Genomic DNA, 26,392 nt, shown 5'->3' with positions numbered 1-26,392 from the left:
AATTCAAGAAAAGAAAATTAAATATGCCTTACTAAATGAAATGATTTAATGATTCAAATTCTACCAAGAGAAAAATATGTCATCAACAATCAATGTTCACAATAAAATCAAGAAACTGTCTGCTCAATTAGATACAGGTTCTAGGGTTAGAGAGATGTAAGAGAGATTAACATTTTGGTTGAAAAACTCACTGAATGTCCTTTGAAATGTGTCCTTTCTTTCGTCTCTTTTATATATATATATATATTTCTTTCCTGGAAATTGTTTACATTCAATTACGCGCGTGCAGGTTAGTTTTCATATTTTTGTCCTTCGGATTGTTTACGTTTCATTACGCGCGTGCGTGTTACTTGCTTCAAGTATTTGTTTCTGAAGCTCATCGAAGCCCTTGAACTATAGTAAATATTTCACTGCTCCTTTGACCCTTCCTTCGCTGGGTTCATTCTTTTCTTCATTCAATATTCTAACTTTGACCGCTGATCAAAACAGAGTTTTACCGTCGCCGCCAACATCAGTTGGTGTCGTTGATATTACCTCTTGTCGCGTTGAAGCACGAAGCTCCACTCCCTGTTGATAACTTTTTTCAGTCCCCCTCTCTCTATACGGTCTATCTCTCTCTTTCTCTATACAGTTTATCTCTCTATATATACGGTTTAGTTCTCTCTATCTTTTCTCTCTCCTCTCTTTCTCGTCCATGAGCTTTCTTTTCTCTTTCCTCTTCGACCCTTCGTTCACAGTATCTCTGTCTCTTCCTTCTCATCCTGCTCGCAGGCCTCCTCCTCGCCTTTTTTTCTGTTTTGTTTACAAAATGTGAACGAGCAGACGAGAATGGATCTTTTGGGCGCAAAAATGATACGGTAAATAAAATATAGTAAAAATATATCTTCTCTCGGCTAAAAATCAATAAAATAATTTATTATACATTTTCATAAATAATATATATGTGTGTGTGTGTGTGTGTGTGTGTGTGTGTGTGTGTGTGTGTGTGTGTGTGTGTGTGTGTGTGTGTGTGACAAATGGATATTGGTTTCTGATGAGTATCCGGTTTGTATTATCTCTTCTCTATCTTCTCTTTCTATTCTTCTTCTTCTCTTCTTCTTCTCTTCTATATAAATAAAATGAACTCATTTTTCCCCGTCTGATTTTGACATTAATAGGATTAAAAATCAAGATATTTCATGCAAATATAATATGTACAAACGGCAGAATAATATCTGAGGTGTGTTATAGGCTTATTATTTCTCAAATTCCTCGATAATCTTAGATTTCTATACTTTTTCTGCTGAGAAGTCACGGCCAAAATCGGTTAAGATCAATGGAAGTGGTAAAATATTTTCTCTCTAATAAATTCCTCCTCCCCCTGCCACCACTTAACACCGTTTGGGGATCGTTCACAAGGAACAGTTGAGAAGAGAACACCGGTTTGGCTTCGTAGTTCTTTCATGTGAAGTTATTTAAAATCACTAAACTAAGCTGCAGTGCTCTGTGGCGTAGTGGTTAGCGTGCTCGACAATTCTCATTATATTTTCACGTTCGCGCCGACCTACCGTAGTCGTTTTTTTTTTTTTTTCCTAAACAACTGGAATGGACTTTTCTTGGTAGCCGAACTGTTAACGTTGCAGATTTTTTTTTTTTTTTCACACTTTATTTTCCTACTTTTACTCATGATTCCGGGTTTGATCTTTCCTACTTACCTACCATAACATTTTTTAACCCCCCCCCCGTCCCGGAAACAAACACTCGGGCAACGCCGGGTACCCCCGCTAGTATTTAAATAAAATATTGTTTAAATTCATCCAAATATGAAACAATTGTAACACATGAGAAAATACACCGTATGATGTTCTTATATTTTGTTGTCTTGATTATTGCAAAAATATTATATTTATATATATATATATATATATATGAGATTGATGAATTTTTATTTATTTTTTATTAGCGATTAATTTCTTTCTTTATTTTTTGCACCCTTGGCGTTTTTTATTATAAGAAAGGAGTTATTTGCCCTTTGTTTACATTTTTCTTCGCCCACATTTTATGATGTATTTACTTTTTTTTATTATTTAAATATTATTTATTAATTATTAATTAATAATTACTGCGTGCATAAAAGTAAGTCATCTATATACATGCATGCTTTAGAGTTTAATCCTGGTCAGTATAGCTAGACTTTATTGACAAGGATCGAACCTACAACGGCTCGATATGTAGTCTAGTGTTTTACCACACGACAACTCGGCCCTTGCCAATATTTTGCACGATTTTTATCGCTTATAAATGTTGAATTTGTATTTATTTTTTGTACATATGTGTGTATAATTAACAGTTTCCACGACATAACGTTTTCTTCAAGCATAAAACGTTGCTTTTTCTTTTTCCTTCCTTGTGATATCGTGTTAATTAAAAAGTAAAGGATCCATTCGATCTTTAAACAGAGATTTTTAAAAATATTTTTGTCGATGAACAATTTCTACTGTATTAGTATATTCATAGTAAATTTTCAGAAGATTAGATATAAGGATATAAGATATAAGGTCAGTTGAAGTTTTGAAAAACCATCAACATTACCCGGTAAAAGTGTCTTAGTCGATAAGCAATGAACTAACCCTTTTTTAGATGGGAGGTAAAGTCGAGTAGGATAAGCCTTCTTGGCATAAACAGAATCATACTTTAGCTGGATAGCAACAAAACTCTCTCGAACTAATTTCCTGGGACGTATTCATGACTTATACGAACGACATCATTTTAAACTATACCAGATAGGAATTTGGTAAAATATATAGAGAGATATTCGCTGGTGATTGTACAGTTCTAATATTTTCCGATTCCAATACAATTAACGATTCCGTGCTCAATTGCCGATTTCGATTCTTTATAAATCTCTACATAAATCTCTACATATTTAATAATATAGTTCTTATTTGTTCCCAATTTCCGTAAAAACACATGTTAAATGTGCAGATATCCATGCTTCCACGTTGTATTTTCTTAAACACAGGTTCGATTATCGCATCGTTGATGCGAACTGGTCCACGAGCACCAAATTGAACGTTTGTTACATAGAGTTATCATTGAAGTTATCACTAGGGTTATCATTGAGGGGCACCAAATTGACGTTTGGTGTATAACATAAAAGGGGAGGACCATAATTGTATTTGTTGTCATGGAATGATATTATTAGAATGAAAGGAGATTATGCGTGTCATAAAAGAATTCCGTGTGCGTATGATCGTCTAGTTTCATATGCGGTTGTGTGTGTTCATATCTAATTGTTCATATGCTTTTGTGTGTGTTACATGCATTTTCTTCGACATACCTTTCTTCATGTGTCGTCGATGTTGATCCATCTGGAATTCATCTTCTCTTGGAGGGAGACTGGTACCTGTTAGACGAAGATTTATCACTCCAAGACAATGAATTGGTTTTATAGTTTTTTATTTTCCTTCCAGATGTCGACACAGAATATGGAAGTGAATCTTGCTTGCTTTGAACACGTCAGCGTCCCCCACCCCCAGTGAAGGGGAGGGAACAGCTATTAAGCCGTCCGTCTTCTTCAAAGCCCAAATCCAGTCTCACAGATCTAGCCAACCTGACCACGTCACTCATACGTAATCTGGTCAGCTGACCCTCGGTTCTGGTAAACGTGTCTACACTCCACGTTTACTCACCTCTCTCTCTCTCTCTCTCTCTCTCTCTCTCTCTCTCTCTCTCTCTCTCTCTCTCTCTCTCAATCCATTCTGTAACATTTTCTCAAACATAAAAATACACTTGTGAGGTGGTGATCTAAAGATTTTAGCGTTACTGGTAGTTTAAAATCAATAAATAATCATTATTTTATTATTACTACCAGCTAGCGAAAGCTTAGTTTTAAACAAATTCAAATAAAAAGACGAATGTAAAAAAAATCGTTTTTGGCATCGGAAAATAGGCACACTTTTTTCCAATTCCGATACCTCAAAAAGTTCTGATTTTTTCTGATTCCCGATTCCAATGAGCCGTTCTAACACTAGTATACACACTAATATACAACTAGTATATTTCTATTATTCTATCTCCAAAGAAATGTTTCAAATAAAAGACAAGCATTTCCTTTCCTTTCCTTTTTTTTTTCGGCTCGTTTTTATTCCGAGTGTGGAAATCTTGAAAAGAAAAAATAAACAATTGATACATTTTTTAGACATAAATCTTCATTGTTTGCGATTTTCATTGCAATTTAAAAAAAATTTTCAATGAATAATGGAGTCCTTCCTTCGTTATTTCCTGAATTTACTTTTGCGCATGCGTGGGTCTGTGTATATATCACGTGTATGTGCGTGTATTACTGCGCTTATCAGTGTCAGTGTTTCCCAACAGAGATGTAAAATGTGCGATTTAGTAAAGAACGACAATGGCACGCAGAAATGTTATCGTATTTTCATAGGTTTCATGGACTGATAAATGTCGCTGTTGTTTAAATCTAAGAAAATAAAATGTCGCTTAAATCAAAGAAAATAAAATGTCTCTTGAATCAAAGAAAAAAAAATGTCGCTTGAATCCCAAAAATAAAATGAGTCGAACAACAAATATAATCTCGCTTTTATTATTTACCGTTTAAAAAAAAAAACGAATAAATTTCATTTTAATGCTCGACAATAATGTAATGTAGTGTTAAGGTTACACTGCTTATAAACTTAACCCTAACGTTAGCTAACCCTACGCCAAAATAAGATGTTATTCCTAAGAAGATGGTGTTATGACAACAGAACAGATACTAAACTCAATGAAGGAGTTAATGCTTGGGAAAATGGCAACATAACGAAGAACCCTAGCGCTAGCTAACTCTAAACTTAGTTAACCTTATTCCATTTCCCCGCCAAAAAAAGATGATGCCTGGGAGGATAATCTAATGACAACAGCAAATACTACATTACCTTATCAACAGAGGGGCTAATGCCTCAGTGGTTCGCAAAATAATCAGCGAATATATACTCTATTGACGCCGCCTGAAAATGATGCGGTATTAATTTGTGGGATGGTGTGATAACGAACGAATGGATCGAACAGATACGAAGGTGGTGGGAGGATATCACGTGGTGCCATTCATTTCGTACGGAATTTCATGAAACGATTCTAGGTTCTGGAATGATCTTGAATAAGGATAGGTCAATTGTATTATTTACATTCTTCAGTCTGTAATTCTCATTTTGGTTTTCATATGATCATGCCGTTTTTCTCAGACTTTATTGGTTCTGGATATGACCTTAAACTATATCCGATGTTGAGGCCTCAGTGTGCTGGCTTTGGGGAGTGTGGAGCCACCCTTTAATTGGCATTGCTCCCAGTTCCACTCTGATCCGTAGTGGTAGTAACTGTTAGGGTCCCAACTATGGGTTAAATAGAAACTGACTTGAAAAAAATATATATTCTATTAAAAAAAAATTCTTCAAAATAACTGGAGTCAGCCTTAAATAACCTGAAAAGAGTTGATATGCGGTAAAACAAAAACAACCAACCAATCATATTTTATTACTTAGATGTCACCACTTATCAAGGCCCAAGAGCTACACGAGGATAAGTTAAATGCGTCCCAGATGGATGAGACAGCTCCATGGTGATTGGTGATGATAATGGTGATTGGATAGAATTTGATTATTAAAGAAAGTGGATCAACAAGAACTTATTTACATCGGATTTGAAAATGACCGTATTGTAGTCAGATGTGAGGCAACCCCGCGGTACCTGCATTCATGCTAAAGTAATATCCGACTGCTCTTTTGTCGCATCTTTTCAAACCTGTTTATCTTCCAGTCAAACTTGTAAACCGTTATGTCAAACTGGGGAACCTGTACTGATTTTCGAACTGAACCCTTTTTTTTTAATTCATGAGGGTTGATTATTATCATTCAACCGTGATTGCGTAAAAGGGTTTGTTTTGTTTGTTTTTTTTTTGTTTTGTTTTTTGGTGTTTTTTTTTTGTTTTTGTTTTTTTTGTGTGTGTGTGTGTATCCTTGCATAAAAATAATTTTCTTTATCAGTCAATCAAAATATTTTAAGAAGTAATAGACATATTACGGAATTTCGATTTATCAGCGATCTTAGTTTTGGAAATGGAAACTATATTGATAATTAATAGTACATTTCCAGCAAATCAATCGCATTCCATGACTGGAAACCGAAATTGATATATTCAGTCTAATGTTTCACCGGCTTAGCTATTTGGCCTTTCTTGTACATAGAGCTTAAAACATTACCTTAAGAAAATAATTATACTTTGGCGTGACGTCAGAGATTTATGCTTTATGTCATGCTTCAAAACATGAATTTAAACATAATTGATAAAAAAAAATAAGAGTAAACAATATCAACGGTGTTGAATATATTTTATTTTGTCTTAACTACGTACTGTATGCAATTCTTTCACAATTATAAAATACTCCGAGACTAGCAAAAAAATGTGACCGGAGAAAGAATACTTTTACTAGACTGGGAGGAAATTAGCGTCGAGCGGGATTTCCATGAACAGAGTTTCGTTACAAGGACGCCGCCCTCGTGCAACACATTATAACGGGACTGCTTCCCTGCTGATTGCAACTTGGTCGTCTTCAAATCCAATGTCAATAAGTTCTTGTTGTAAAATAGCGCGGACGGCTATATGCAAATGCATGGGAAATGACGTCACCAGTAAAGAGAAATAGACTATAAATACCACCATTTTTTTTATTTTATTTTATTTATTTATTCATTTTTATATTTTATTTATTTATTTTTGCTCAACACACACCTCCAAACAACCGGGGAACGCCGGGAACCCAGGCTAGTATATTATATGATTCTCACCTGTCTGTTTAAATTTATGTATGTATGTATGTATGTATGTATGTATGTATGTATGTCAGGTCATGCCATATGCTACTGGTACCATGTAACCCAGTACTACCTGCCTCATGGTCGAGTCACCAGCGACTAAACTGGTTCCCCCACCAGACTTGTTTGGTGAGGAGGGTGGCTAGTCTCCCTGAAGAATAAAAACAAGACCTTCCAAAGGGCGAATGAACCCTTTTTTGGGGTCAACGGCCAACTAGCACCGCGTATATTTGTATATATATATATATATATATATATATATATATGTGTGTGTGTGTGTGTGTGTGTGTGTGTGTGTGTTGGGGTAGAGAGGACTCCCGTAAGCCGTGGTGAAGGCAACCTTTCTAGGAGAAGCAAATCTCTGACTTAAAAATCCATAAAGTGGGAGACCAGTACCCGCATTAAGCTGGTCTGCAGTTTAACTTGTTGCTGGCTATCTTGCTCTTGCTTGTTGCTGGATCTCAACATTTTGTAACCGAGAGAGAGACTTAGCTGTCGTACAAAGCTAAAACTCTGTAACATCATCTTTGTATAGATACTCCCTCAGGCATTTGGGCTCATGGACTTTAAGTGTGTGTGAGGGAGTGGCACTCGTCTGACAAGACGTTGCAATCATCATGTATGTATGTATGTATGTATATATGCCTAAAACTTTCGACAGGGGCGACGGATTTTCACAAGATCCGTATCGTTTTGAAGCTCGACAGTTCGGACGCCAAATATCGAAAAATTGGCTAAAAACATTAATTTCTTTACCCACAACTGAGCACTTTTCTACAGGGAGGAGTCGGGGTTTTCGCCGATATTTTCGAAAGTCATCCACTCTTTTCGATTGACTAGCCTTAATTTAAACATTCGCCACTTCCGGTTTGGCGATGGATGCAATAGCAAAGACGTCACTTTTTTCACGTTCTTTTCCTCCTTTGTGGTACGAGTTCGAGCTTGCCTTTCTACTACCACTTTTTTCTTTTTTTTTTCTACAAACACCTGGACAGCGCCGAGTACCCAGGTTTGTATTTTATTCATTTTTCTGGGAGGTGACGGTGGTTAAAAGGGCTATAACACGGACTGAAAACCTGAATTTCCAAGTTCGAATCCAGTTCGTTCTAAAAAAAATCACTTACACTAAGGATATTGATAACTTTCATGTAGCTCCTACCGTAAATAGCCAATTTCTTTCTAGAAAGAATTATGACTGGAAAAACATCGGGGAAACCAACGCTAAGTATAGAATCTTCGGATTCATAAGATGCTGCTAATATCATGGTGGTAATGATCAATAATTCTTTAATCAGAGGGACTACCTTGGAGCAATATATTTAATAGTCGCTTTTCGCAGCGCCTTACTGCGAGAGCCGAGTTAAATACAAAGTCGGTTTTTAATGTAGAGAAAATGCAGCTCTTCCTAATAAAGGAGCACTCTGAATCAGGACAGAAATAAATTGGCCGAGAACAGAAAAGAAAAGTGGCGTATCCGATTGTATACCACATGATCTTAGAAAAAAAAAGAAGACGGTCATAAAAGAAGGAGAGTGTATTCATATTTTGTCTCATATCTTACAATATATAAAGATAAGTGGAATACAGAGATACTCTCACTGATCCTCACTTTGTGGCCTTGGTGATGAGAAGATGTTTCTACAAAAATAAGAGCATGATGGTAATTTTAAGTAGACTTTGAAACGATCGTACGCCAAATCATTGTTTACCGAATTCTGAGAACACTATATATATATATATATATATATATATATATATATATATATATATATATATATATATATATATATATATATATTCCTCTTCTTCTTCCCTGATCTTTCTTATTTATATTTATGTCTCGGCAGTAGAGTGAAAAGCATATCTTATTTTTCTTTTATTAATATTATTGGAATTTTTCCCCCTTTTTCCCTTATACACATTTTTGTGAATTATTCCATGGATTTCTGCCTTTGGATTATTTTGGACCATCTTCCAATTACGGGATTTCCTTGGATTTTACTTGTGCAAATGGAAATTCAATTAACTTTCTTGAAGTTATATATTTGGATTTTACCGTCACTAGATTATTTATCTTCCACCAGACTATCCATTCACGTATAATCACCTTTTTCTTCGCCATATTCCCTCTGCTTCACTTTTTTATTATCAAGTAAGATCTTTGACTTACTTGCTGTTTCATCATATACTTTTGCATACAAAATCCGATCTTGCATTTTGCTAATTCCTACTCTCTGATGAGAAGGAAAGTATTTATTCGAAACTCCGCGGAGTAAGGACTATCCACTTATCAAGTGTTTCCTTTTCAGATTAAATATGCTTTTAACTCTTTTTCAAAGTGTTTTTTAACATGTTTTATTAACTGTTTTCTCGTATATATATATATATATATATATATATATATATATATATATATAGTAAGTAATAAAAATATATATGGCAACACAGAGTATTCTATTAAGTGTAGCTTAATTGCCATATGCCTGACGAATCCTAGCGTGGATGAAACGCGGAATATTCTGTGGAGCTTAATTGCCATATATATTTTTATAACTTACTACCTAGCTCTGCCTAGCTCGACGTATACTTAAAGTTTACGCATAAAATAATACTTTCGTATATTAATTTATGTGATCAAATGAAGTAGTCATATATATGTGTGTGTATGTGTGTGTATCTATCTACTAATATATAAAAATCACTTTGTGAATTTTTCCTTATAGGTTCCGAAATGGTTGAGCCTATCTTTTGCACATTGCTCACACGGGTAATTTACATGCCTGGCAATGTTCTTTGGTATGATTTGTATGGAAATCGAAAAAATCCTATCCTAAAAATAGTCTTTCTTTCTTATAGATAAAAATGATTTTTACAGGGGAATATTTTACGATATACCGGCCAAGGAAGATAATTAAATCTCAGCAAATTATTTCTTCTTAAATAAAATAGAATTATTGTAATCTGGAAATATAGTTCAGTAGTAGAGCTGTTATGGAGAGGTGTCCGGGCAATCCCAGGAATAAGGTGACCTGTAATAGTGTTACGGAGCTGTGTCCGGGCAATCAAAAGAACACAATGAGAAATCCCGGGATTAAAGCGACCTGTATCCATAGTGCCTGGAATGTGTCAATATTACATCAATCGGCCAGGAAAGCTAACCGATATTAAAATGGGTTAGATCAAGACCAGCAAAAAGTACAATAAACAAAAGCTGGCGAAAATAAGGTAAACAGGTCAATCAACAGGAACTCTGACTCAGAGTGTTGCAAAACAATAAACAAAGCTGGTGAGAAAAACGTCAACAGGTCAAAGTGATATAAATAAAAGAGTAAAGTGAAAAGACAAGGAGGAGACACAAAGCGAAAATACAGGTCGACACAGAGTTCTGCGACACACCTTCTCCACAGCGCTCTAATGTTAGTTGTCACTTTTATTTTGAAGTGTGAAAGTGTAAATAAACAAATCTGTACTGAAAACATAAAAAGTGTCTCGCATTCATTTTAACACGAAATAACTTTTCGTTTATACGGCCAAGAGAACTTGGCGACCACAGCCCATTCATATATGTAACATGCATACAGAGCATTCGACTAAAGATCGAATGATTGATTGTTGAAGCCCGGGTGTACCTACACCATTTTATTTTAATTTTTTCTTATTAACGAGTTCGATTTACGATAAAAGAATAGGTACCATTTGAAATCACAATTTATTACTTCTTTTGCATATTTTAAAACTAAACATTATTCAGAAGTTACTTTTCCATGGCATTAATTGTCAAGCCCAAATATCAGCTGACGTGATATTGTAAACAAATACGAACGGAATTTGATGAACGACATTATTATTATTATTATTATTATTATTATTATTATTATCATCATTATTTATTCATTCATTTATTTTTATTTATTTAATTTTTTTAGCGAATTAGTTCACCGGGCAAATTATTTGGATTGATGATTGATTCTATTATAAGACATATACAATTTGCATAAATTAAAATATCATATTTAAGCGTATGGTACGGCAAGGCGTCCAGCTAGCATATATATATATATATATATATATATATATATATATATATTGTCATCCACATACAGTACTCAGTACTGTTTCGTTGTATCACAACTCATCAGTGCGGCTAGACAAACACCTTTCCCCAGCCGTGGGTTGAACCTACAACCGTCGCATTGACAGTCGGCAGCTCTCACCATTCGGCTACGAATCAGTGCCGTAAATATTTCTCCTAGAGTGTGTCTTAAATCCACACCTTCCCGTCGCAGAGGGCTCGAACCATCAGCTTGTTTACAAACACATTAATAGTGGGCTTCGCTTAATCGCTTTTTAAATACGCGTCGGGTGAAAATATATTTACAAAGTGCTCAACCCAAAGAGGGGGGCTTTAATTGTCATCCACATACAGTACTGTTTCGTTGTATCACAACTGATCAGTGCAGCTAGACAAATACCTTCCCCCAGCCGTGGATTGAACCTACAACCGGCGCATTGACAACCCACATCCGGTTACGACTTCCGGTTGCGCATGCGTACATAAACATAAACCCATAACAGCGTAAACAAACACAAATCGCCATTTATTTATTTAATTTATTCTCCATTTTTTAATACACCTTTCTTAAAAACATTCATACATTTTCTTCTACACTACGAACATAAATAAATAACCCCGAAAATATGGTTTATTTTAATTTGCGTTACAAATAAATAATCAACGCGACAATAAAACGTGTTGTTTTACTGTGTACGTTTTAAGCGTCCCAATTTTTTTCGCGTTTAAATTATCCGAATAAATAAAATTGTTAATACTTTCTGCTTTTTTTTACATCATTCATTTCCGTATTATGTTTAAGTTATTTTAATGCAATTTTCGTACAAATAAATCTAATTATCCCGTCGAGAACCATAAGAGCATTTTACGACGGCGATTTACCCACCTCCTTCCATTTTTTAATATTTATTTTCTATTTTTTAATACACCTTTCTTAAAAACATTCACACATTTTCTTCTACACTACCAACATAACTAAAGAACCGCGAAAATATGTTTTGTTTTATTTGCGTTACAAATAAATAATCAACGCGACAATAAAACGTATTGTTTTCAGCATCCCAATTGCTTTTTTCGCATTTAAATTATCCAAATAAACAATTGTTAATACTTTCTGCTTTTTTTTACATCTTTCATTTCCGCATTGTCTTAATTAGTTTTATTTACGTTATTATTAACGTATAAAATAAATATTTGACCCAATGTTTGTTTAAAATAAATGAAAAAAAGTTACATTTTATTTTTATTTTCTATTAAAAAGCCATTATTAACATGGAGAGAGTGTTTTTAACTATTCTATACTTTCAACTAACAATTTCATTTAAAAAAGATATCTCAAAATTTGAATTTAACTTTAAGTACTATGGTATCTGTTCAGTGCACATTCACCTATAAGTATGGCAAACCACTTATAATTCAATGGCTGTAAGTTTGTTTTTTGTTTTGTTTTTTTTTTTAAATAAATATAAACAGAACGACTCATAGAAATCTATCTATATTCTTTTTTCATTTTAATATACTTTCATAGAAATGTTTCTGTTATGTCACAAAAGAATTATTTTCTTTACGTCATAAGTGTCATGCTCATACATTAATTCCATAACTAATATAACATACTGACCCAACGGGTCACGGGTAGTCTAGTATATGCCATTCAACACCACATAATTTCGCACATGAGAACACTATTGTAATGCCAAGCAAGGAAAATACTAACAACAAATGCCAAGATTATGTATAAAACATAACGTCATACAAAGGTAAAAATGTTGCTGCCTTCTGGGATGATTAGATTTGCCCGCGACAGGTTTTGAAACGTTGTGTCGTAATATAGTCAAAATTATTCGATGTAGATTCTGGTAGTAAAAATGAAAATCGTGTCAGCCTTAAACGTTTGAATTTATGTAGGCTGGGTCAGCTGACCCTGGAGGAAGTGTTCTAAGTAGCAACGGTAGAGAACGTTGTTTTATTATCAAATCCCAGTTAGACAACATCTCAAGCAGCTTTTTTCAGTCATCCAAAGAAACTAGTATATTTACTCAAAGTTCTATCGTATTCTATAAAAATTCAAGGACACGCATTTTTTTTTCTTTTTTTTTTCGGTTTTCCTTCACAATCGACATACGTGGAAACGATCTTCACCAGATAGTCTCGTCACAATTGGCCAAGAGCGTGGCTGAAGATGCAACTAGCAAAATAAACACTGTTAGACGAACTGCTTCGCATACACGTTGTTGTAACAATCTCTCACTATCACGCTAATATGTATACATCATAATCCCTAATTTACGCGTAAACACATGTGTACTCGCTTTCTCCTCCGATACGAAATAACCCTTCTTTCGTCAGAACGTTCTTTTATTATTAGTCCCATTTGCATTCACATAAAAGCCATATGGCGCCAGCCGAAATGAACATTTCTTCACAATTTCTTCTAAGAATACAAGCCAACACACAGGTCTATAGACGCACACACTTTCTCACTACGAAAACAAGCATCATAATAAACGCACATCTTCATGATTAGTCTTATTAACACACGTATAAAATCCAAAATGAAGTGAAGCCAAAATCAAGAGTTTTTTTCTAAATTATTCCTAAGCTCACATAGCAACCGCCGAAACAAACACGTGTACTCAATTTATCTTTACACAAGCACATTTCTTGTTGCACCAAGGCGTTCTTGGGAGTCTTTGAACTTTTACATGTGTAGGAAAACGTGTGACTTACCTAACTAGCACGTGTGCATAATTCAACGGGTCGGTCGTGGAAGGAAATGAAGGAAGAAAAAAAGAAACAAAAATGGCTGCTTTATCTCTTTATATGCCTGCAATGTTACCACCTGATATGCAGATGAGATGCTTCTGGTTGGAAATAAAAGGGAGTCGATTTTTTCAGAGATGATGTTCATTTTGAAATTGGAATTTGAAAAAGTAAGTTCGATCAGCAAAAGTGCTTTTGGAGTTGAAGGTGTGTTACTTATACAGACGTGTCGAAGTCATTGAAAAAGATCGTTGCGGTTGGGAGTTGGAAGTTTGTACAATAGTGTCGAACTTAACCAAGAAATTGGTGATGTGAAGGCAGGGATAATAACACGTGGATTATTCAATTATAGTATACTACAAACTATTTATCTTTCAATTATAGTATACTACAAACTATTTATCTTTCAATTATAGTATACTACAAACTATTTATCTTTCGATTATAGTATACTACAAACTATTTATCTTTCAATTATAGTATACTACAAACTATTTATCTTTCGATTATAGTATACTACAAACTATTTATCTTTGAATTATAGTATACTACAAACTATTTATCTTTCAATTATAGCATACTATAAACTATTTATCTTTCAATTATAGTACACTACAAAATATTTATCTTTCGATTATAGTATACTACAAACTATTTATCTTTCGATTATAGTATACTACAAACTATTTATCTTTCAATTATAGTATACTACAAACTATTTATCTTTCAATTATAGTATACTACAAACCATTTATCTTTCAATTATAGTATACTACAAACTATTTATCTTCAATTATAGTATACTACAAACTATTTATCTTTCAATTATAGTATATTACAAACTATTTATCTTTCAATTATAGTATACTACAAACTATTTATCTTTCAATTATAGTATACTACAAACTATTTATCTTTCGATTATAGATTACTACAAACTATTTATCTTTCAATTATAGTATACTACAAACTATTTATCTTCAATTATAGTATACTACAAACTATTTATCTTTCAATTATAGTATACTACAAACTATTTATCTTTCAATTATAGTATACTACAAACTATTTATCTTTCAATTATAGTATACTACAAACTATTTATCTTTCGATTATAGTATACTACAAACTATTTATCTTTCAATTATAGTATGCTACAAACTATTTATCTTTCAATTATAGTATACTATAAACTATTTATCTTTCAATTATAGTAAACTACAAACTATTTATCTTTCAATTATAGTATACTACACACTATTTATCTTTTAATCATAGTATACTATAAACTATTTATCTTTCAATTATAGTATACTACAAACTATTTATCTTTCAATTATAGTATACTACAAACTATTCATCTTTCAATTATAGTATACTACAAACTATTTATCTTTCAATTATAGTATACTACAAACTATTTATCTTTCAATTATAGTATACTATAAACTATTTATCTTTCAATTATAGTATACTACAAACTATTTATCTTTCAATTATAGTATACTATAAACTATTTATCTTTCAATTATAGTATACTACAAACTATTTATCTTTCGATTATAGTATACTACAAACTATTTATCTTCAATTATAGTATACTACAAACTATTTATCTTTCAATTATAGTATACTATAAACTATTTATCTTCAATTATAGTATACTACAAACTATTTATCTTTCAATTATAGTATACTACAAACTATTTATCTTTCAATTATAGTATACTACAAACTATTTATCTTTCAATTATAGTATACTACAAACTATTTATCTTTCAATTATAGTATACTATAAACTATTTATCTTTCGAATGGCTCAGGCCCTGTCGGTGGGGCATTAGAATACACCGACTGCCCCTCTGCAGTGAGTAAAAGTCTCTCAATGGGGGTCCTGGATATGACCTTAAACTATATCCAGTGGTGAGGCCCCCAGCTTGTGGGCTTTGGGGAGTGTGGAGCCACCCTTTAATTACCATTGCTCCCAGGTCCACTCTGACCCGGAGTGGTAGTACCTGTTAGGGTCCCAACTATATGTTAAATAGAAACCGACGTGAAAATAAGAAATACATTCTATTAAAAAAAAACTTTTCAAAATCTTTGGATTCGGCATTAAATAACCCGAAAAGGGTTGATATGCCGTAAAACAGAAACAACCAACCAACCAATCGACTGGCTCATATACAAACAACAAGTACTTAAGATCCTAACAACAATGAAAATCAATTATTTTGCATGAATAGAGTTTGTCATTCTTTAAATTAATAATATATCTTCTTTTGCTGGTGACTCCCGATTATGGTCTCTGCAATATTAGTGACCTCGAAAGCGGTATCTTAAACAGTAGTGATTGGCTTTGCTTTTGTCTAATCTTTGCTAGTCAATTAATACGGTTTATATGAATTTTAATAAGTTATGAGTATGTTTATTCATTTGCTTCTGTATCTCTCTACTTAGTGGTCATGTCTGTCTTGTGTAACCAGACGAGAGTTTTTCTCTTGGTGGCTACAAACATAAAATAAGCCAATCTCCAAAGTAAATTGATCATGGCTGCTTGAGATAAGATCAACTATACAAGACAAACATTAGCGCGGTTTTCTGGAAATGTCGCAAAATAGTGGCAAGATATATCGTTCTTTTATACCGTAATTTATCGATAGATCAGCTTGAAAGAAAAAGAGATCGGTCTCAATAAGATGCCAAACCAAAATCGATACCTGAGTCAACTATCAAACGTAGATCTACAGCCGAGGTTTACTTACAAACAAGGCGAGTTTGTTTTTAGTGTGAGCCTTGTGCAAAGTAGTTCATGGGGCAAACGATTAGGCGTCATTTAATCGGATCTGCGGTTCGTTTAAAGAATATAGAAGCAAAGATTGTTTCACGATAAAATGCGGACGAAATTCGATTTATTCAGTATATAGACTAATATACGAATTTTTACTTTGATTACTAGTAGATGAACCTGGCGTTGACTGGGTATCAAGTATCTCGAAAACAGCTATACATAACTTAAGATAAGTTATTAATTCCATAATTCCACTCATTTAGTATATAATAAAATGCTAAGTTTTTTCGTGCCACTTCGACAATTAGGAGAAAAAAATCGAACACTTCCTATAAAAATCTTTAATATTCAAATCTTAAAAGTATGTTTCTTAAAGGTCTGTTTACATTTAGTTTCTGTTTACAAATTATTCCATATAATCTGAATAAACTGATTCTCTAACATACGTGTTTCTGCAAAACAAAAGTGGCAAATATTTTAACTCTCTTGCAATTAATTCCTCCCACAAAACTCACGACCATGGATTCAATTTCTTCGTTGGCATAAATATCATTAGGCCATCGCTTCTCATTTCATTTCTTAACTAATACTATTTACTACATATTATGATAGAGTTTAAACTTAAATAAGAAACGCGTTCTGACTTTCATAAATATTCTATTCCTGTTCCTAGCTATACTCAGGGAACAACAGAATATCGGAAAGATTCCACTTCATCAGTTCCATCTATACATTCATAATACGTTAAAACGCACTTCAGAATACTAGGTTTAATTAACAAACATCTCAAATCGATTTCTGAATGGCATTATCATGACATATACAAAAATCTTTAACATTTTATATTTTTAAATCATATACTAAGATCGATTCATTTATTATTTTATTATTTATTTTTTTGTCCAAACAGCATTTACGGAACAAGAATTCATTAAAAAGGATAATAAATAAGTCTAAGTGACATTTTGGCTTTGTTAATTCTTAACCATAGTATTTTCGAAACTACTATTACTAATAATAGGTAACGTCGATAAAACGTCAAAGGAATTTCTTGTGGAGTTTCTGTTAGCGACCGATCGTTCGGGGCTGAGCATGGGATTTACCTTCCCGGGCAACACCAAGAATTAGGCAGCTAATTAAAAATAAAAGTAAAAACAATCAAATTTTATTAGAAAATTACTTCCCAGCATTAAATGATGCAAACGGTTGATATGCCGTTAAGAGCTTTATTATACACCAAACCCTACGCGAAATTGGGTAGTAAAATACATCAGAAAACACTTTTGAACTTTTTTTTTCTTTTCTTTTTTTTTTCAGCATTTGACAGCACCGTGGAACAGGAAAAAAACAGATTTGAATTCGAAAGTGCGCGCCTGGTGTAATTCATTACAAATCACACACGAAGACTATCAGGTAAATAATAGTCACCTAATCCGAATGTACTATGGTGCATTTTAAACTATAAATTCGGGAAAACCTAAATTATAACTGATTTTGTTGAGGGAAATATGTCATTAATCTCATTTATTAGTAAAGTGAGAATTCCCCTATTTATTTGACCGATATAGTTCAGTAAACAGAATATATATATATATATATATATATATATATATATATATATATATATATATATATATATTCTGTTTATATATTCTGCTATATATAATTACAAATTATAAATAATTATTGTTATACCTACGGACACCAGCGTTTCAGGCTTTCGCAGTATATATATATATATATATATATATATATATATATATATATATATATATATATATATATATATATATTGTTTCTGATCACGTAGTAAAAATTCTAGTCAAATTAAAACATCTTTATACTTAAATAATCCCTTAAATCTGAAATGTCTTTTAGCATAGATATTAACATTCTGTGCTTATTGAACCTATACACACTAGTATGTTTAAAATTTTGGGCGGCCATCACAAACGCATACAGATACTCAGTGTCGGGTATTTGTGCTTGCCATTTGATGTTTAAGATACGTCTCAAGAATTTTTGGTGGAAATCCTTCAAGCCATTTAATGTGCCTTTGATGTAATGTCCATGTTTCCGAGGAATACAACAGTGTTGTTAGAACACAGTCTTGTAAACGCAGATCCTTGTTCTTTCTGTGATGCCACGATCAGACCAAATTATATTATTTACCTTTCCAAAAGAACCAACGGCATTTTGAATTCGTCCGATTTCAGTATCAAGAGAGCCATCTCTTGATAGAGAACTACTAAGGTAGACAAACGAATCAACTACTCCGAGCCTAACACCACAGACGATGATGTTCGATTCCGCGTATGACTGGTCCGGTGCAGGAGTGAACATCATCTTTGTTTTAGACATACTGATCTCCAAAGGCAGTGCAGGAGTCAGTAAAGCTATCTATTATATGTTGCATATCGGCCTCAGCGTGCGACAAAAACTACAGAATCGTCTGCATATAGTCTTAACTAAGACATAATATAGTCTTAACTAAGACATAATATAGTCTTAACTAAGGCATAATATAGTCTTAACTAAGACATAATATTGCTTGGTTCTAGCATTAAACCTTCTAAGATTAAAAATGCGACCTGTGGTTCGAAACATTAACATGACAACCTTATCACAATCTTGAAACGCATGAGTAAGTAGAGCCGCAAAAGTATAGAGAATATCATCTTGTTTGACACCATTGTGAACTGGGATTTCATCAGAGAATTTTCCGTTAATGGAAACTCTAGCTTTCATGTCCCTGTGCAGTTCCTTGAATATTCTAACAAAGGTTTGAGGACACCCTACATTTTTTAATATACACCACAGAGCATCGTTGTTGATGGTATCTAATACTTTGGTCAGATCCACAAACACTTGATACACCGGTATCTGCTGCTCAATTCATTTCTCCTGGACTTGCCGAGCTTAAAAAAATTATATCCATAGTCCATCTGCCAGATCGAAAGCTACTTTGTGACTCCGGAATAGCATTAGAACAAACATCTTAAAGTAGTCTGTTTAATAGAAATTGTGCGAGAACTTTCCCAGCAGCTTCCAACGGCGTGATCCCATAGTAGTGGTCACAAACATTCTTCTGTGCCTTTCCTTTAAATTTTCCTTTGAATTGGCGGTGTCAATTCAATCCTGTAAAACAGGAACACCTGCCGAGATCTCCTCAACAAAACCAAGAATAGCCTCAGCAATATTTGCACTTCCAGTCTTAAAATGTTCCACCGGAAGACCACCCAAACCAAGTGCCTTGCACAGCTGACGTGCTTGAATAATGACTTGCTGCCAAAATATACATATATATATATATATATATATATATATATATATATATATATATATATATATATATACGTAATATATAGAAATATATGCATATATATACATATTATTTAACATATATATATACATATATATACATATATATATATACACATACATCACATAAATATATATACACACATATATCATGGCAGCAACTCATTGGGTATTGCCATTACTTAATATATATCTGGTCTCAAATGACGCAAACATGAGCGCAACTAGCAGCACGTGCCAGACGGTCACTTCTATGAACCTTCTATAGTCTAGCACATCCACTGATTCTGGGTGCAAGCTGTGGTGCCCTGAACACCTACCAGACTAGACTCTGGAAATTCCAGAGCCTTTATTGCCTTTCAAATCCATATCTGCATTAGTCCTCATTGAGTGTCCATTTGCCGTTTCAGGCTACAGCCTACCTTTTTGTTATCAAGATACACACTGGTTGCAAAATGTGTATTCCATTGCATATCAAGTAATGCCTGTACTTGAAGCTTTTTATAGTGAGGAAAGACTTTGCACCGAGACAATCCCACCCTCTGAACAACTGCTGCATTGAACCAAAAAGAAAAGCAAGTCAACATCGTTGGAAGCAGCAGACGCCGTAGGTTTTATATCAGGGTTTTCCTTCTCCTAGAGAGGTTACCTTCACCACGGCTTACGGGAGCTCTCTACGCCCACCATGCCATTTGATCCATGACAGGGACATAGGTTGCTGGACACCATAGCATAGTCCACACGCCGGTGGGTCATGTATGCCGCAGCTTATAGGGCCTAAGCTCCTCTGGACGTTTCTGTCATATATATATATATATATATATATATATATATATATATATATATATATATACATACATATATATACATATACATATACATATACGTATATAAATATCTATACACATATATATATACATATGTATATACATATACATGCATATATATACATGTACATATATGTATATGTAATATAGTGCCGCTAAAAAGAAAGTCCGCGCTTGTCACTTTTTTTAAAAACCGCAAATTTAAGCTTAATTAAATGTAACTCTTTAAACAAAATATACTTCATTTGATTCGTTTTTTATTCCTCTCTACTTTTACCTGTATATATTAGACTTTTAATTGAAGTATCCTAGTGTTTGTGTCAATTTAATAATTTTAGCTTCTAGCAACAAATGAGCTTGAAACAGATAAAAAAATCTCCACCTTTTAGCATCTCTAATCCTAATTGTTGTTCCTAGGTTATACAACGTAATATTTAGTCTGTACATATCGAGTTTCTCTTAGTCGTTTTCAGGAGCTCATTAATCTCTACTTTTCTGGTTTATCCAATTGAGAAATTGGCAGCAGATTGAAAAATGATGGGAAAACGGTACGAATGGCTGTGTAAAAGCACCAAAACACCGGCAGTGATCGTGACGCCCCTATATCTGGTCGTCCTAGAGTTACTTCTTACAGGGAAGACAATTCTATCAAGATCCGCAGCCTCAGAAACAAATTTGGAACGGCTCCCCAAAATCCAACAATGGTGTAATTTTGTTAAAAAGTGTTCTCTTTCTACAGTTAAAAAAATATTGAAGGGGATTAATTTGCAAGGATGTGTTCCAAGACGCAAGTAAATGATTTCCGTAAAGAACAGAAAGTGCTGTATGGACTTCGTCAGATGCAATGAAGATCATGACTCTTCATATTAGTCGAAATTGATTTTTAACTACGAAAGCAAGTTTAATAGGTTAGGCAGTTATGGTAGGCAGTATGTCCGTCGTAGGAAGGACGCAAAATTTCATCCTAATTGCGCAGTTTAAACGCTGCAAGGAGGCGGAGGTGCAGTTTTGGTGTGGGACGTTATTAGTGCCAATGGTCCAGAGCCTATAGGTCGCTTTTAAGGTCGAATTAATTCGACCAAGTACATTAATATGTTGACTAAGAATTTTCTACCCTACTTTGGCCGAAATTTAGATGATAATCCCATCTTCATACAGGATAATGCTCCCATTCACACAACTGGCAATGTCAAGAGGTTCATTAAAGAGCATGATATTTAGTGTTTGGATTGGCCTGCACAATCTCCAGACCTTACTCCTATCGCAAGCAAAAGCTATGCAATGAAAAATTCCAAACCTGGGTGAACTTTGGACAAAAATTAAAGAGGAGTGGAATGCTCTTTTACCGGAGTATTGCCACAGACTAATTCAAGAGAATACCCCAACATTTGCAACCTGTCAAATTGCAGAAGGGTTATGCTACTAAATAGTTACTAGTTCATTGTTGTATTTGTGTTGCATTAATATTCTAAAGTTATATTTAATTAACAATTTTCCATTGTGTAGAGTTTCTTTCTACCTTCTCGATTTGAAGTTATTTTTTTAATTGACGTAAACACTAGGATACTTCAATAAAAAGTAAAATATGATTAAGTAAAATCAGAGAAGAATAAAAGACGAATCAAATGAGGTATAGGCTGTTTAAACAGTTACATTCAACTAAGCTTAAATTTGCGGTTTTTGAAAAAATGACGAGCGTGGACTTTCTTTTTGGCGGCACTGTATATATACATATATATATATAATTTATACACATATATATATGTATATATATATACATATATATAAACATATATTTACATATATATATATATACATATATATACATATATATACATAAATGTATATACACACACACACATATATATATATATATATATATATATTTATATATATATATATATATATATATATATATATATATATATATATATATATACACGGTGATCCAAAAGTAACTCCCCATTTTCAAATAAGTATATATTTTTTAAATATAATTTTTTTCCAATTAAAAGATATGCAAATATATTATATGGACCTTTTTTTTAATCGATATGGGCAACACCATTCGCCACCAGCTTTTGAAGTCGACCATAAACCGCATCAAGTGATTTCACAAGAAACTCTTGCGGGATGGAACTAATGGCTTCACGTATGGTTTCCTTCAAGATCAAGAACCAAATTATTATAACAAATCTGAATAAGGAAACCATTTAATCATCACACATTAAGTAACATACACACAGAAATTGAGAAACGTGTTACAGTATTTGAATAGATTATAGTTATTTTAGAATAGAGAGTTACTTTCGGATCAACCTAACAGGCCTCATGATAGGTTCATACTTTAGAATCCTTAGAGACTGAAGCACCAAATAACTAACAAATATAACAATAGAAACACTAATGATGCAAATAGAAATGCACATCTTGTCTCTTCTAACCACTGTTAGCTTACAAACGTACCAATCTTTAGATTGTGTTATCCAGATAAGATTTTAGAATAGCATATTAGGATTTAAAATATTTTCAACAAACATAAAACACCATCATTTTCTCCATTCTCACAGCCAGACATTTACAAAATCTCTTATAATGATTGTAGTTAGAAATACACTGGTGAATCTCAACGTCCCTAAAAAATACAGACACAATAAAATTAAGCACACTAAAAACGCTTTTATCTCATGCATATAAATTTTCAACCAAATATTTATTTGCATAAATCTTAGTTAATCATACATACATACATATACACTAAACTGAGACAGCTTATAAGAGTTTATCTTATCTCGTAATTAATAGACATATAGACCATATACATGAGTTTTATACAACTCACAGATTATAGCTAAAAAATATCATAGTCGAACAAATCAATAACTTTAATTAAGGATAAAACTCCAGTTATTCAACTTCAATTTCTACATATAATTTCACATACTTCATATTTCTACATATAATTTCACATACTTCATATTTCTACATATAATTTCACATACTTCATATTTCTACATATAATTTCACATACTTCATATTTCTACATATAATTTCACATATTTCATATTTCTACATATAATTTCACATACTTCATATTTCTACATATAATTTCACATACTTCATATTTCTACATATAATTTCACATACTTCATATTTCTACATATAATTTCACATACTTCATATTTCTACATATAATTTCACATACTTCATATTTCTAAAAAAAAAAAAAAATTCTCCACTTCTCATCGCCATTGCTTATCACTTCTGTCGATTATTTTTCTTCCTCTTCATTTGCCTACCGCATAAACTTTCTAACTGGAGCAAAATCTGTTGAGTTGTCATAGATGGTCTGCGTATCCAAAGTAGGATTATGTAGGTATGTACATTTGAAAGTTGCAAATTCAAGTTATGGCAAATCCAAACTGTCAAAACGTGGCTGATCTATAGGCATCTGTTTAGGTCATTCACCAGAGATATGTCAGACTATAATAGTCATTTCAAGAGTTTGGTTGAAATTGATACATTCAGGAGTCTATTTGGTCCTTACATGACCAAATCACCTTACAGGGAATGCTCTCTGAAAGAAAAAAGAAGTGTTAATGTTTATAGGTGTTTTATAATTATCTTTCTACCATGCCATAATTCACAAACTACCAACCGCCAACTCTTACCCTAACAAACCCTCTTTCTCTACGTACACCAATAAATCATATATCCAACATTTGTCTTACAACCAAACTTAATTAATATTAGCTTTTGCTTTAACCACACAGCATTTGACCTTTCCTTTCTCACTCCATTATTTCCAATTCCATGTACAAAAGAGAATGATCAAATTGTCGCCTTAAAAAAAACATGATTCCATTTCCGTTTGATGAAAATCGGGTTTCTTTTTTTTTTTTTGTTGCAGACCATCTACTAGTTGGACAGTTGTGTACAAATCCCAAAGGCGATAGAAGCCTTCTATCATATCTGAAAGTAACGCAATGTTTAACGAGTAAGATCGAAGACCTGCGACTGTACAACTCATGTTCTCTACCGATCCAAGTTATGACAACGTGACTATTGCCAGCATCTTTAAAATGCATCGCTAGATTGCCACGAATAACAGGGACATTCCGAGGGTGATGAAAACAAAGTTTCCGGCCACGATTAAGGTCTTTTATATGGTTTGAAGCGAGGGCCACATTATGCCACCTCACATCTTCGAAGTCGGCTTGAACGTCAACACCAAAGTGTACCTGGATGTGCTGAAGAGCGTTGTGGTTTCCTGGTACAATCAGGTGGCTTCTGGCAGACCCTAGGTGTGGCAGCAAGATTCTGCACTGATCCACAGAAGGAGTGCTACGACTTTGTATCCTTTCTTCACTGCACCTACTCCCCCTATGCTGTGAAAAAGACATGTTCCCAGTTCCGGACCCGTATCGAGGGCGTGATTGCGGCTGATCTACATTGAATAGATATCAGCTCTACTACTTAAGCAAATTACCTGAATTTATTTTTTTTTTTAATTAAAGTTTTAAAATAAAGCTGTAGTGTTGTTTTCTTTAAGGCGACAATTTTATCGTTGCACCCTGTATATCTGCTCGGACTCTGTTCAATATATGAGTTTCTTGAGTTACATTGAGTTTCGTATATAAAAGGAATATCGAAAGCATGATTCTGTCTAAATCCTTTTTGTTCTATATTACGCATTGGTTTGCTTATTACCATTATGTGTCTATACATTCTGTCGGCAATTTATTTTTTAAACTTACCTTTCACATACTATGTATATATAAAAGACGTATATGTATATGTGTAGATGCGTATGTTGTGTGCACATTTGCCTGTCTGTGACTGACGTAATTCAATTTAAATTATAGATTATGTATATTATTTTTGACGCCAATACTATTTTATTTGACTGTAAAGCTTATTGAACAAAGAAGAAGAAGAAGACGAAGAAGAAGAATAAGACTCCTGCTCAAAATTAAGATGGAGGATTATTGTTGTAATCGCCCTCCTGGTTTGTTAGCAATGCATTGCAGGGAATATTGTCCGCATTGTTTTCGCGTTCGACCCACCAGAGAACACCTCACCTTCCGCGTATTCCTGTGCGCCTACTGCGGCTTCTGCTGCCCGGTGGAATTAATCAAATTCGCTCTCATATGCAGTACCTGTCTCCCCAAGTGTCGCTTCTACCCCATCGTACTAAACAATCTAGCGATGACCGGCATCCAAGATAGCTGTCTCTGTGATAACTGTGGCCTTCCTGTCGGACACGATGAAGAACTCCTTGTCGGTTGATCAACTTTATCGGAATTCAAATAAACAAGTAAAGAATGTGTATTAAAATACTTATGTAAATTGTTAGCTTTCGTTTTGCTTTTTATTTTTTTGTTTGTTTGTCTTTTGTTTTTGTTTTGTTTTTGGTTTTTGGTTTTTGTTGGGTTTTTTTTTTTTTTTTTTTTACACTTATTTCTCCATGTAAATGTGACTTTTAAGCACAATATTTCGATGGGTTGTTCTAGACTAGATCAAGTCCGCCATGATAAATATCTCGGCTGCTTTCTAGATAATAGCCGTCATCGTTTTGCCAAATGCCAGAGATCGCAAATAAGGAAGAACTAAGGGAAAGACAAATAAGGAAGAACTAATGGAAAGACAAATAAGGAAAAACTAAGGGAAAGACAAAAACAATGTCAATATACTACGTTATCTTCTCTTTGATTTATCTACTAATGAAATCTTTTCTTGTGACGGAACTTAGTAAATTGCATCGAGTTTTTTTAT

The 26,392-nt window shown here is 33.5% G+C and overlaps 1 long non-coding RNA gene across 1 annotated transcript in view; it reads left to right on the top strand.

The window, feature by feature from the left end:
- The window catches only part of LOC145294094 (uncharacterized), a 32,833-nt gene extending 6,861 nt beyond the window's left edge, over nt 1-25,972 (top strand). The window contains exons 2-3 of the long non-coding RNA XR_013869820.1: nt 17,787-17,882; nt 25,532-25,972. This is a non-coding gene — a long non-coding RNA (uncharacterized LOC145294094). The remainder of the gene's footprint in view (nt 1-17,786; nt 17,883-25,531) is intronic.
- Nucleotides 25,973-26,392: the final 420 nt, after the last annotated feature.

The sequence above is a fragment of the Euprymna scolopes genome, chromosome 15 (genome assembly GCF_053919585.1).
Source record: "Euprymna scolopes isolate OS-2025 chromosome 15, ASM5391958v1, whole genome shotgun sequence".
Classification (NCBI taxonomy): Eukaryota; Metazoa; Mollusca; class Cephalopoda; order Sepiida; family Sepiolidae; genus Euprymna; species Euprymna scolopes.
The sequence above is the reverse complement of the archived record's forward strand: the minus strand, read 5'-3'. Positions and strand labels throughout refer to the sequence as shown.